We start from the raw sequence: 14,368 nt of genomic DNA on the forward strand, positions 1-14,368 counted from the left end.
AATGGAACTAGACCGCACTTAGCTTGTGGTGCTCAAAGCGCCAAAAAAAATACATTTGAAAAACCTAACAGCAATGTCTCTTTCCAGAAATCAGGTTTTTCAAGATAATCCACAGACCTTGTTGTGAACAGTTTCATGTAGAAACTAATGGGCCTCTTGGCTTAGATATGCATTTTTTTTTGTTTTTCCATAGTTGCTTTGCACTATTATGATTTTATGTCTTCCTGGGGTAATCTTGCATCATGTTTTCTGGGTAATTTTTTGTCTCATTGAGGTCTTATGTCTGTTTTGTAGTTATTTTGTGTTTCTTTGCATGTTTTGGGGGTATTTTGTGTCTCTACATGGTCATTTTAAGTCTCTCTCTCTGTAGTTTGCAGGTAAAGTCCAGGAGGGCCCTCGCCTCGGTCCAGTTGGCCCATTCAGGAGTCCATCCATGTCTCCCAGCAGACCAGTGTCCAGAACTGTGTGAAACCAAGTGAACATTGGGGTATCTTAAGGTATCATGTTTCTTTTCACTAAACTTTACATACGTAACATTAAGTACTCAACTTTGAGTGAAGTACATAACGTTACTCACAGGGTGCTAAATCATGAGATATCATATGTACCATCTTATGAGAGTTTCTTGCTGAGGTAGCTAAAGTTACAGCCCATTAATGTTTACATTCTTCTTGTAAATGAGTAGACGCACACTTCCTTCTGTGAGGCGATATGGTTGGCAGGTGTATTTCAGTATAGAAAGATCCTGTATGAAACTGTTCACAATGAGGTCCATGGATTATCTTGAAATTTCTACAAAGAGATATTACTGTTTTTTGGTTTTTTTTGGAGTGAAATGTCCTCTTAATATCTCTTAAAAAAGCTGGGCACAGTAGTTTTTAGCAAATGTCTCTCAAACAGATGTAAATATAGCATTTGTTAGGCACTATTTTCAGCTGCAGATTAGTTAACAAAAGAAAAAAGGACCATCTTAACTAAACATTTACTGGCTCATTCAGTTCTTTGTTACCTAACAGAAGGAAATAAGTATTTTTTTAAATAAAAAGACAAAGAAACAGATATATAAGTAGTGTGCTACGAACAATTTACAAACCAGAGTCAACATCTCGTTCTGAGCTCTCACCTCATATGGAGGAGGTGTGAGGAGGCATCAGGAGGTGCAGCGAGGCTAGAAAAACAGCAAGGAGGCGGCGTGTGCAAGATGGACAGAATGTGCCGCTTCTTCTGTCTTCCCGCCGCCGCGGCTTTCGACATAGTGAAGAGTGTGAATCACGCACATTTCGAACAAACGGTGTGCACATGTCGGTTGCACACTTTAAAGGCAGCGGTCAGGGTGTGAAGCATGAATCAGGCGTGAATGCGCGAGGACATACATGCAGACCCCTCGCACTGAGAATCACACATGTAAAGATGGGCATATCTGTGCGTCAAGCAGAGAAAAACACTTTTCTTTTTTTTAATGACATGTACCGAGACAGCTCCACATCCACAAAAACAGACAAAAACACCAAAAATCTGAAGCAGAAGTGGCTCAAAAAGTTGCAAATGACTCCTGTTCATCAATGAAAAAAGACAGCTTTATTGTTTGGTTTTTTTATCCACAACTCTTCAAAAACAAAAATCTACTGAGAGTTTTCATTCCTGTTGGAGACATACAGTATTTTTGACACGGCTGTCGGTTCCAAACAGCCCGTAATTTACTTTTAAAAGATTGAGATGGACGGCAAAAGGTAGCGAAATGAGAAAAGGAAGGAAAATTTAGTTTATGAAGTTTCGAAAATATAATTGCAGGCTGCTGAGGGAAGCAGCAAAAGAGGAAGTGCAGCAGTGACACACACACAGACACACACACACGAACACACACTACCTGGGGAGTGTGGATACAGTGCTCTCCTCTTTGGCCAGAGGCTGGTAAATAATGGATGTGTTGGTGGAAGCGCAGGCAGTTTGAAATGTAAATGTGACGGATGGAGAGTCGTGTGTGTGTCTGTGTGTGTGTGCACGGGTGGATCATGGCTTTCTGTGTGTGAATGTGATGCTGTCACTTGTGGCTGGGGCTGGTTACGCGTCTAGAATGGTGATGGGTCGTCCTCCCCGAAGGGAAGAAGGAGAGGAAGTGCAGGAGAGAGGTGTGCAAGTGCTCAAAACAGCAAAGAGGAGTGGACGCAGGGGAGAAGGATAGGAAAGGAAGGAGAGAGCAGGAGGAGGGGGGAGAGGCTAATTAGCTCGGCTTTGACCCCAGAAATCCCAAGTAGTCATGAGGTGGAACGAGAGATAAAGTGTTGATAGGGAAGATGTCAAGTAGCGTGAGCCAGGTACTTGGGATTGTTTGTATCTGTCAGTATCAAAAGATTTTTCTGGACATGTTTAAGTCTGAGTCGTGTGGAGCGATATATAGAAGCATCCGTAATTCTCCTCACAAAAGAGGCTTCTTCATGTTAGAAAGCACAAACGTGAGTTTCCACGCATTTGTTGCAAAAGAGAAACAAACCTCTATGCAAAGTTAAAAACGTGCTCTGTATTTATTACCCTGCAAATGCTAAGTTAAGGATAAAATTGTCACTGTAATAACTTTCAAGAGTTGTCCTCACCTGTCCTATAGTATTATAACGCTTGTTACTCTCAAGGTTTGCTCACAGTAAATGTTAAACAAATTTTGCCTTGGCCTTATATGTGTCAGAATTTGGATTTGTGCATTTGTTGACGTCCCTGCATTTGTTGCCATGTGCCGTTGTTGTCTAAACATAACCACGTGCAGCGTAATCCTACCACATGCTTTTGTTGACATCACGGCAGCAGCATCCTGAAACGTCAACAGCAGACACAGAGGGATACCTAGAGCGTAATATGTAGACCCGAAAGTCCACTGCAAAGCGCTAACATGTGACAATATGTGTGAGAAACATGCAGAAAATTTGGGTCATCAAAGAAAACTGCACCGTGGAACACATCCAACAAAGTCTGATTTAGAGCTTTTGCAACCAAAAATGAAATTCTGACAATGTTGATAATTGCAAACCAAATTCTGACACACATAAGGCCAAGGCTACATTGTGAGCTCCGTTCCAGCTTGTCTCACTGCATTCAAGCTTTCATTGAACTGCAACTGTACCACATATTGCATCAGTAGAGTTACTGGTCCCCTATGGATCGTTTAGCTCCCACGGAGAGTGCGGGTATAAAAACTACATCCCTGGTCTAATGTAGCGATGGAGGTCAGCTCCAGCATATGGCTCAGTGTGTGTGTGTGTGTGTGTGTGTGTATGGGTAAGAGTGTGGTGAGGAGATGCCAGCTGGCCCAAACATGACAGAGACGAAGGATGGAGTAAATGAAAGAAAGAGGAAAGTGAAGGAGGTGAAGACAGGAAGAAGGGAAGGAAAAAGTAAAGGATGCATGAAGGGACGGACGGAGACAGAGATAGATGGAGAGAGGTGGGGAGGTGAAACGCATGGAGGGAAACAAACGTGGAGAAACTGGCATCTGTTGCCCTCCCAACCCCCGCCATCACCACTGTCACCACCAGCTCCCATTGGCGCAGTGTGTGCATGAGAGCGAGTGTGTGTGCATGAGAGCGAGTGTGTGTGCATGTGTGCGCGAGTGTGTGTGTAGAGATAAGACAGAGGAAAAGGCCCAGATGGTCTGAGGGGAGAGTGACAAGTGGCTGTCAGGGGATTCAGACAGCCTGGCCCTCTGCTGCCCTGCTGGCGAACACACACACACACACACACACACACACACACACACAGACCACATCTCTTTGTAGGACCTCTCCCTCCTGTGGGGCACCTGTTCACCTGGTGCTGCATCTGTTTTTTGCAGCCGAATCTTTCGTGTCCTGCAGAAACAAGGAGATATTTTTACATCAAGTGTGAAACAGTAAAAAAAGCTCATTTTTGGCTCTCTATAGACAAAACAAAGCTTGCATAAGCTCACTAGAATGTTGATTTTTTTGCTTTTGTTATTGAGGCACCAGTTTGATGTGAGATAAATCAGATATCTGGACCTTTATCACATCAGACGCAATGACCTCTCAAAGCACAGAAAGCACAGGTGGAACTTGTAACATTTTACTTTACTGCAGAAAAATGCATCCGATTATTATAGTCGTTACACCTGTGATGCTTTATGGGTTTTTTTTCTGTCTCTTAGGATGGATATATTCATCAAATCCACCCTCGTGTCCAAATATTTTCACAGTCCATTTTTATTCAGAACTCGTAAAATCACGCCTCTTTGACAGTGCTTTTGGCGCAAGGTTGCAACGCCAAAACCCACCTTTGGCGTTTGCATGAAATGCTGCTGAATGGCATGAAGTTGAAACGTTGCCAGTCACAATGTAAAATAAGGAAGGACACCGATATGGCGGTTGGGAGGGGTGGTGAAAAGGCCTAACAAACCCTTGACATCCATGCAGGAGTCGGGTGTTTATCTTGTCTGACTGTGATTATTTTTTTCTACACTTAACCCCTTCCCCTAATCCTAACCATCCATGCCAGCATGTGTCTTCGTTGACGTCCCACCGCCGGTTACCACAAGTTTTTGTCGCGTAAACAAAATCATGGTAGCGACATCCCAGAACATAAAGAGCGGACACAGAGGGACATTTAAAACGTAATATGGAGATGTGGAAGTCCACCGCATAGTTGCAGTATGTGATGACTTGGCTTGACTTGGATGAGAATATGTTGCATTTTCTTTAACCGATTTTCTGGAAATCCGTTTAAAGTTTGTGTTACATTTGAATGGAAAACCATCGACAGTCTCCCTTTACATGAACTAAAATGGTCCAATATTAACTCCATAATTAATCTGAATATGGCATTACCATATTAACAGCATTTTGTCTCACATATGGCAACCCAACTGTTTGACGACACATACAGTGACGCTTCTCTGCAGGAAACACGCTTCTCTTTACTTCCTCCATTGTTTTATGAATTAGGGGAGCTCTGTACCTTTATAGAATGACTTAAGAAACCATTTTTTTGGATTGTGCATTTGCAAGTCCAAATTTCTCAGCAAATTTAGCATTAAAAAGCCACAAGAGCAACAAACAGGCTTTAATACTTGAGTGAAAGTTCGACATTGCAGCGTGATTCGGACTCTGCTCCTCAGAATAAAAATATCTGAACACTGACTTGCTTTCTAACATTTGTGCCAGATTCTTTGTCCCTCACTGTCCCACTTTTCTAAATTTTCTCTTTGACTCTCTCCAGTGTTTTAACACTACATGTGCGCTGACCGACTGGCCGTCGAGGCCGACAGAGGGATTGTTACAAGCAGTCCGAGTGTGTATTATCTGTCATTTCGGCGCCATGGGACTCAGTTTAATGGATAAAGCCTGCGGAAAGCCCACACCGCCAGCCTCTTTATATCTTTATGGGTCATACACTCATCTTCCCAAACACCCTTAATACGCTTTATCTCTCCCACTCCCTCCTTCTGCTCCTTCTCTTGCTGCGGAGTGGACACACACTCACACACACACACACACACACACACATCTTAGCTCGATTGCCCTTGATTTGTGTGATTTTTTTTCTTTTTTCCCAGGGAATTTCCTCGCCGAAATGAGAGGAAATGAAGGATGGGACTTTGGGCTCCGAAGGCCGTGACCCTCGTTGTCCCACAGCAAGGCTCCCTGGGATATGTAGGCGCCTCCGGACTCAGGGACACCAGGGGGTCTCCCTCATCGGCAGAGGAAGCCATGTGAGTGTGTGAAAGAAAAAGAGCAAGAAACTGGGTGTGAGAGGAGGGAAGAGGAGGAAGTGTGTGTGTGTGTGTGTGTGTGTGTGAGAGAGAGAGAGGGGAGCGAAAGAGTGTGTGAGGATGACAAAAAGAGGAGAGAAATTGTGTGTTAGTGAGAAAAAGAGCAAGTGTGTGCATGTGTGTGAGGGACAGCTCGTCCTTCAGGCTCACCTCGGCCCCCCGGGGTCTTTCTTCTCGGCGGCAGCGGCGGCGTTTTACTGGCCCCGGCTGACGGCCATGAAATGCAAGAAATTTACTGCTCTGGAGCTTATGGATGTGATGGCAGAGTGAGGACATCTTCCTCTTTCACTCTCTCCTTTCTTCTGTCCTTTTAGCCCTCTCTCACTGCTGTCCTCCATCCATCCTTCCTTTCTTCCCGTTCTTTTAATTCTCCTTTCCTTTTCTAATATTTCTTTCTCTTATCTGTCACTTTCTTTGTTTCGTACCTGCCTCCTTTTTTCCCTTTTTTCCTCATCATCTCTCCTCCACTTCCTGTCTCTTTCCCTCTTCCTTTCTCCCTTTTCTGCCCTTATTCTCTTCCATTTCTTATCTACTTTCCTCCCCTCTTTCTTAAGTAAACTGAAAGCTGTAAAACAAATGATAAGTACTGTATTAACCCTTTGAAATCTGAGCACCGTGGCTTGATTTATTTCAAAAACATGAAGAAGGCCGTGTGCAAGGAAAGAAGAAATGACCCAAACATTAGCGAGAAATTGGTAAAAGATACAAGAAAATTAACCGAAGAAATTAAAAAAAAAACAATGAAAAAGAAAGTAAAAACCAACCAAACAAGCAAGTGAGCTGGGAACAGAGAAAATTATAATATGCATGTCACATAATTTTAAACATTTAAATATAAAAAGTATTAGGTTAGTTTTTCTCTATAGCTTTGTTTTCCCCAACACATTTTCTTTATTAAAAAAAAGGGGAAAAAAGTAAAACAAACAGGAAAATGACCTCAAAATAGTGCCTAAAAATGGTAATAAATCTTTATACTTTTTCCCCTAGATATTTTCCTGTAGCTTTTTTTAAAATAATTTTCCAAATCTACTAATTTCTTGCAATTTTAGGAAGATTGCTTAACATGTAGCTCGTTGCCTTTTTTTCCTTTTTGCTCAGGGTTCAAAAGTTTAAATACCTGTGAAATGAGTCTGAAAGCAGCACAAGAAAAGTGACGTCACTCCAGAATTTGAAGGGTTAATGCCCTGCATTCTTCTCCATCCTTCCCCTTTCCCCATTATTTCCTTTTTCTGGTGTTTTTCCTTCTTCTTTAGCAACCAAAAAGTGGAACACAAAGAATTTTAAGCTTGTTGGTTTCCAAAATGCACCTTGGGAGTCGTAGTCAACATATTGCCGATTGTTTCTTCGTCCACAGTCATTTTATCGGATAACCAAATATGTTTTAAGGTGCGTCTTCGTTGTTTGTACTGACAATTCAATCAGGAGTTTCAAACCGTAGAACTATGAGTCATTTGAAATTGTCCATGGAGAAAATGAACAGGACTTTTACATCCGTAACCAAGGATGCCTGAAATAGTTCCCTCCACTTCTCTTTCAACTGTTTACTTCCATCTTCTCTTCCTTTATTCCTCACGCTCATGTTTCTGACTCTACTCCTGTCCTCATCCCTCCCTTTTTTCCTGTTTATCTATATTTTAACTCCCTCACTCCCGTCTTTAGCCTTTCTTTTCCTCACTCATTTTTCCTTCCCTCCTCCTGGCAAATATTTAGTAAAAACTTGTACAGACAAAATATGATTGTCAGGATATTAAAGAAATACATCACCCACCCACCCCCAAAAGACCATCTATATATGAACTACTCACTTCATTGTATGTTCAAATTGTGGGAAAAAAATGTGTTTTTCTTGCATGCCTCTACAGTGAATGAAGAATACAAAGACTGAGAAAATATTTGAATTAAAGCATAGCGGTCCACGTTTAGCAACAGCAAAACTATATCAAAATGTCATAACTAAATGCCAGAACTGATCCAGGCAGCAGTAGACCAGCAGCTTTCGTGTTCAGTGAGGTATAATTGCTATTTTTGTTAATTCACTGTTATTTTAGTTCCCTGTCAGAGAAGTCTGTCTGTTTGGGAAGAACTGAGCATGCAACCAGATAAATGAGACTTGAATTGTACTTGCCCGAGTTATGTGAGAGTTTGTAAACAGATATTTTGACATAGTTTTTGCTGTTGACAAATGTGGACCCTATGATAGTTTTTGGACTTTTCGTTCACTGCGGAGGCATGCAAGAAAAACAACATTTTCCTCACAAATTCAGCAGGGGTGAATAATTGATATACAAACGGTCATTTTTGGGGGGGGGGGGGTATTGCTTTTGTGCATAGTCAAATCAGAGGGAGTCATAAAACAGACAAGAAATAACTTCAATACCCATAAATCCTTTAAACCATCAGCAAATTCTCATGTTTGCCATGTATGATCAGGGGAGGTCGGGGCTGAGGGACAGTTTTGGTGTGTCATGTAAAGCTGTGACGAGTGTGTGTGTGTGCGTGTGTGTGCGTGCGTGTGTGCATACGTGTGTGTGTGTGTGGCCCTGATGTACCATCCACAGCCAAAGAGCCTTTCAGCGTCAGGGAGTAGGAGGGGAATGTAAAAGGATTAGCAGTTCCAAATTAATACTTGGAGAATTGTTCATGCAGAAATGTATTCACACACACACACACACACACACACACACACACACACGCACACACACACATGCTGCATAATGCAAACACAGAGACTGACTCCACACGTTCACTTTAGCTTATTTCTGAACAGTATGCACCCACAAATATGTATTTTATTCCAGCTGAAATGTGAGTGAGCTGTATCGCCTTACGTTGGTGGGTGTTCTCTCCATTACAACCCCGACTACAACTGAGCAGACATGCTAAACTACTACTTGCCAGAGTGCATCTCATATATTCTGACATCTGTAAAGAGAGCAGTGTGTCACTTTTCTGAACACGGCAGTGAGATTTCAGTAAAATGTCAGACTCCTACAGTGTTTGCTTCTACAAGTGCAGTATACTGTGTGGCACAGTTTAGGAATGTAGCTCACACTCTTCAGCAAATAGTAGTAAAAAAGCAAAGGCAGTTCACAGAGGAAATCCAGAGCTGACATGCCGCTTAGAAAGAAAAGACAATAACATTTAAAGGGTTTCACTTTTGGCCTATTTGTTTTTATTCTCCACTTCTTCGTGACTTATTTGGCGAAATCTGGGGATGCTGCAACGTCGTTAGAAGAGAGTCTAATGAGTCAGATAATCAGACAGGTTTTACCAACATATTTGCAAAAACAGAAACAAATACACACATCAAAATCATTGCTCAGTATGTGAGTTGTAAATTGGATTTTGCAGACTTACTTACTACGCTGACGTAACATGTAGCTGTGCATTTGCAGCAAGGGAAGGACAGTATAGCAGCACTTTCTCCTACTGAAAATCAACACAACCGAACATGTTTCAACAGGAAATATTTTCCCAAAATCGAGGAGAAATTAACAACGCCGGCTACAAGCATTAAATATTTCCCTTATATTAGCATGTATCTGTGTACGTAGCTTAGACTCTTGCAGTAGTGTGCCTGGAGCAGATGACCATATGAAGACATCTGTAGCTTACTGATGTCGTCTTGCAGCCACAGTATGAAAAACCACTGGATACAGAGTTTTTTAACGTTTTGAAGCATGAGGTTGTTTGCCTCATTTATTGAAATTTAAGCCACATTTAATATAAAGTTTGTAACATTATAGCCTATATGACAGAAAATAGGGAAAAGCAAATTAGGTCCTCTAATAAAATTTCAGCAGAATTTAGAAACATATTCAAACACAAAAATTATGACTTGAGGCTAAACTTTAACTTGATTTACTTTAGATTTGACTCCTTAAAAACTTAATTTAGAGGCAGAAATCAGAAAGTTGTAACAAAAAAAGGCTCCGGCAGACCATGCAAGGCCACACAGGTTGAGAGAATTTTTGCATTCACTAAACCTTGAAAGCAAGATGTTCAAATGCTGTGTCGTTTTAATGGTCAGCAGTCAAAGACCTGAAAGAGCTGCAGCTTGAGCTGCATTTTGCCTTTTAAGACTTTTGGAACTTGACTTGGATTTGCCCTTAAAAAACTTGCTGCATCTTGAATTGCAGTTGCGCTGAAAAAAAATATCAGCTCTGGCTTTGTTCACTTTTTTGTTTCGCCTCCGTACAAAAGTGTTAAAAATTTGGCTGACCCACAGGTTTGTTTACAGTCGGTCTAATCGCCTGCAACAGAATAAACTTTGATTCGTGGATCATCAGAATAATAAGAGCTGAAAGAGTCAGATGCGACATGCCCTGATAATTTTCCAGTGTGAGAATCAAGGCTTAAAAATAAAAAAGTAAGAAAGTGTATCAGTCCGTGTGTGTGTGTGTGTGTGTGTGTGTGTGTGTGTGTGTGTGTGTGTGTGTGTGTGTGTGTGTGTGTGTGTGTGTCAGTACAGTCTCCAGCATGTCAGCCGTGAAAGGCCTGTACACGCCGTTTGAGCTCTCCTGAGTGAGAGAAGTGTGACAAACAGCTCAACAGGCTTTGGCACGCCAGCTGTCCAGAGGGGACACACACACACACATGCAGGCTGAAAATTCACACACACACCGGTCCATTCACACGCACATTTACACATATAAATGATTGCACACGCACGGGCGCACACGCACATATAAACACACTCAACATGGGAGAAACACACTATAAAACACACACACTGCTGCCAAGCATGGCGCGGTAATCTTTAGTAATGCCATCGGTTCTGGGGGCAGAGCATCTCCACGATGCCAACGGCCACACAACATCAGAGCCTCGGCGCCCTGCCTTCCCACAATCCCCCTCTCCACGGGCAGCCAATCCACTGTCGGACAGGAAAAATTGACTTTTCTGGCGGCGCTTTCACTATTTGAGTTCTTAGGAGGGATGCTGCCGCTGCTGGAGGGAAAGAGAGAGTGACAGAATAAGCGGTTGGCTGAATGTCGCAATGGCCTGCTGCTTTCTGGTCGCCATGGTTATTTTGATCAACAACCGTTAATAATGTGTAAACCTGTTCATTAAATCTGTGACTGTTCATTTTCAAAACCCCTTTTCAAGATATATAATGGCTATATTTAGCATGGATGAAGAAAATATCACAAATATAAGTCGCCAAACAAAGATTTAGAGAAAGTAATCCAAGCATACCAAAACTGGGAACCACATCTTTTACTAAAAGACTGCAAAAAAAAACAACCAAAAAAAAAACCTCACTTATTGCCATCTTGACGTTATAGTTCTGAGGTTATTTTCTCAGTTTTGTCTGTGATTTTTCATGGTGGGGTAGTGTCATTTCAAGAGTTTACTGTCAAAATAAAGTATTACTTAGTGTGCCATGACTCATGTGTATGTGGCATTTGCAAATTATGTCTTGTGTATGAAATGCAGAGTTCATATACAGGATGTACATGGATGAAATTCAGTAGATTATCTTTCTAATGTTACTTTAATTTGTTTGTTTTTTTATAAAATATCATCTGTGGGACATATTGTCAACACTATACTGCTGCTGTTTTTTGAAACAAAGGTAACTAATCATGTGAAAGATCCATCCTTACTTAGGAAATTTCATGTAAGTGTTTCATTTCAATCAGTTTAAAGCTTCCATTTGTAAATGTCCATGTTTTCTCCCCAGATCACTGAAAACATGGTGAGGTATCAAGAGTCTGTCTGCCATCAAGTAAAGAAAAACATCACCGACAAAGAAGGTATCTTCAACCTCATATAATACTTAGATAAAATGCAATATCCGTTCCTTTATGACTACTGATTATCGTTGTATCTCCCTTGCTGCTGCATTTAAGTGAGACAATGAAACTTTTGCCAAACAGCAGCCACTGAAGCATAAAGTGCCAGTGAATGCTACAAGTTTATTTTTAGTGTTGCAAATAAAAGTGAAGTAAGGTGAGTGTCACTTAAACTAACTCAATTGCCTGAAAAAAATGTTGGTATTGTACATTTCTGCAAACCAATATGTTACATTTATAACTTATTATGAGACTCCAAAATATGAATACTTAAGGTGCTTTTGCAAGCAGAAATTACAACCCATATTCATGCATATGCATTTTTATGGGAGAAAAAGAGAAAGTCAGGATGGGAGGGAGTGGAGGTGGATTGGTCAAACAAGCTCAAAACATCAGAGGTTATGTGTGAAGTGAGTGATTTCACATGAGTTTCATTTGGTATTTGTTCAGTTACTTTAGTGACAAATGTACTTATTTTACACCAAACCATGATGTTTTCTTCTCAGCATAGCAGTAGTTTTTGTGCAATCGTTTCATGATGTACTCCATGTGATAACAACTCTGACTGTTGATGTTTGTATGAGCTGTCGTCCACCAGTAAGTGCACTGATTTACGAAACACTCCCGTGGTTCATATTCAGAGGTGTGAACATACGACTGATGCAGTCATATGGGATGGAGAACTTGTTGGTTTTAAAGTAGCAGATTTATAGAACTTGCAGATTTTTCATTGTGGTTAACGTGGTTACATTTAGGCACGGAAAAACACTTGGCTATGGTTGGGAAAAGATAATGTTTTGTCTGAAAATACCCAATTTTTGAGGCTCAACTGCTGCTGGAAATGCAGCCACTAGTCACTTTAATACCACATCCTATTAGAAATGTTGACACAATGTATATCAAATGTGCGATCAAAATGTATCTGTTGTTTGCAGAACTGGACTGATTTCACGGCATTTTTCATGTAAAGACTGACAAAATTTGCAGCAAAACCACAAAATGTATTTGGTTGAGAAATGTGAGAATATTTGCAGATGGCTTTAGCTTTTAATTTATATAAGAAAGAATGTGTTGTCTCCTCTTTCAAAAGTAAGATTGTCTTGCTTTGAAGTTTGAAACTGCAGTCTTATGAGAGACCTTTTATTTTGGTGTCTTTTTTTTCTCTTTTCATGTTCTGATGAAATGTTTGGACACCAACAGTTGCATAAAAGAAAGAATTTATACTTTTTTTTTCAAGAATGTGATCATCAGCAGCATGAAGTTAATTTGTTAAAAATTCAAAAACATTAGCACAATTATTTAAAATGCAGCACAGAGGAGCCATTCAAAAGAAAGGTGAACTGCGTCACACTTCTGTTTACATTTAATTGCAGATTGGCCATTGCCTCGGCCTCAGGCTGGACACCGAGTCAAGGTTGACAGCTCATCAAGCTGAGCGACAAGCGCTGGGGCAGGAACTCGACCAAATGAGGGGGAGGAAGGAAAGGAAGGTAGGCCCAGTAAAAACACCTCACTGGCTCGGGGCGAAAAGCTGAATATCGTAGCTTGAAATCGCCTTCACCTCCTCTGTTTAGGTCATGAATCTTGCAGAGCAGCTGAAGAGCTGTCATCATTTAATTTAAGTTAAAATTAGAATTACCGCCTCGGTGAACCAGTCAAGTTACAGTTTACATCCATGTCTGTGAAAACATGGGTGCTTCACACACATCTTCCCAGGGCAGCACACAAGATTTATACAATCAGCACAGTTTCAAGATTAGCGTCACCAATTCAGAATCTGAACAAATGTCTGCCCTTCTGTGTTCTGAGTTATGATGCTGAGTTATGGCCAGAAAAGTGCTTTTGCAGAACATTATGATGTCACAGTCGTTGGCCTTTTGGGTGTAAAATGTCATCAGTTAATTATGATTTCTGAAAAGATGTTTGTGTATTTCTTTGTCGTAACTGGTATTTGACTTCTTGAGTTATGGCCAAAAATGTGGTCACAGTGACCTTGACCTTTGACCAAAAAAACTTAAGTGGACAAAGTTCATTGTTGAGTCCATGTGGACATTTGTGTCAAATTTCAAGAAATTCCCTCAAGGTGTTGTTGAGGTATCGCCATCACGGGAATGATGCAGACGCAAGGCCACAGTGACCTTGACCTTTGACCAACAAATCAGTTCAATTTATGAGTTCAAGGCATTTGTGTCAAATTTCTCGAAATTCCCTTTGAGGCCTTCTTGAGATATTGCATTAACAAGAGTAAGACAGATGCAAAGTTTAAGTGACCTTCGAACACCAAAACCTACAGATGATACAGATGCAAAGTCAACTTAACTTTGACCTGATTGCAGTCGCAGCTTTCGCAGTGAGGTTTTTCATACAAGAAAAGGAAAAAAGGATTCCCGACCTTCCTTCTCTCTGAGGTGAAAACGTGAGACGTGGGTGGTCAGTTAGTGAAGCCATCAGTCGTGGGAGGTTACTAGTTATTGTAGTAGTCAGGTGGGGGGGGTGAGGCGTTCAGGCACCCACCGTCCACGCCGCCACATCGCCCACAGGGTGAACCTCAGCTGTTCTTTCCTCCCTCCTTTATCCCTCCTGACCTTCCTCCACCTCCTGCTCGTTTCATCCCTCTCTCCTTTTAAGAGGGAGCTGCTGCTGGTGGAGGAGGAGGAGGAGGGGGGGCTGTCAGGAAAGGAGTGAAATGTGTGTACATGTGTGTGTTTGTGTGTACAGCCGAGGGAGGGGTCGATATGATGAGGCTTCAGCGTTGTCGAGATGGATTAGCTGAATGACTTTGAGGGGTTTGTTCTCTTGT

At 41.4% G+C, this 14,368-nt stretch overlaps 1 long non-coding RNA gene across 1 annotated transcript in view; it reads left to right on the top strand.

The window, feature by feature from the left end:
* The first annotated feature begins 382 nt into the window (after positions 1-382).
* Positions 383-14,368, top strand: part of LOC148185467 (uncharacterized) — a 33,614-nt gene continuing 19,628 nt past the window's right edge. The window contains exons 1-4 of the long non-coding RNA XR_015775921.1: positions 383-497; positions 5,555-5,710; positions 11,457-11,529; positions 12,942-13,058. This is a non-coding gene — a long non-coding RNA (uncharacterized LOC148185467). The remainder of the gene's footprint in view (positions 498-5,554; positions 5,711-11,456; positions 11,530-12,941; positions 13,059-14,368) is intronic.

Source organism: Plectropomus leopardus, chromosome 24 (assembly GCF_026936395.1).
Source record: "Plectropomus leopardus strain MGB_pleo_1.0 chromosome 24, ASM2693639v1, whole genome shotgun sequence".
Classification (NCBI taxonomy): domain Eukaryota; kingdom Metazoa; phylum Chordata; class Actinopteri; order Perciformes; family Serranidae; genus Plectropomus; species Plectropomus leopardus.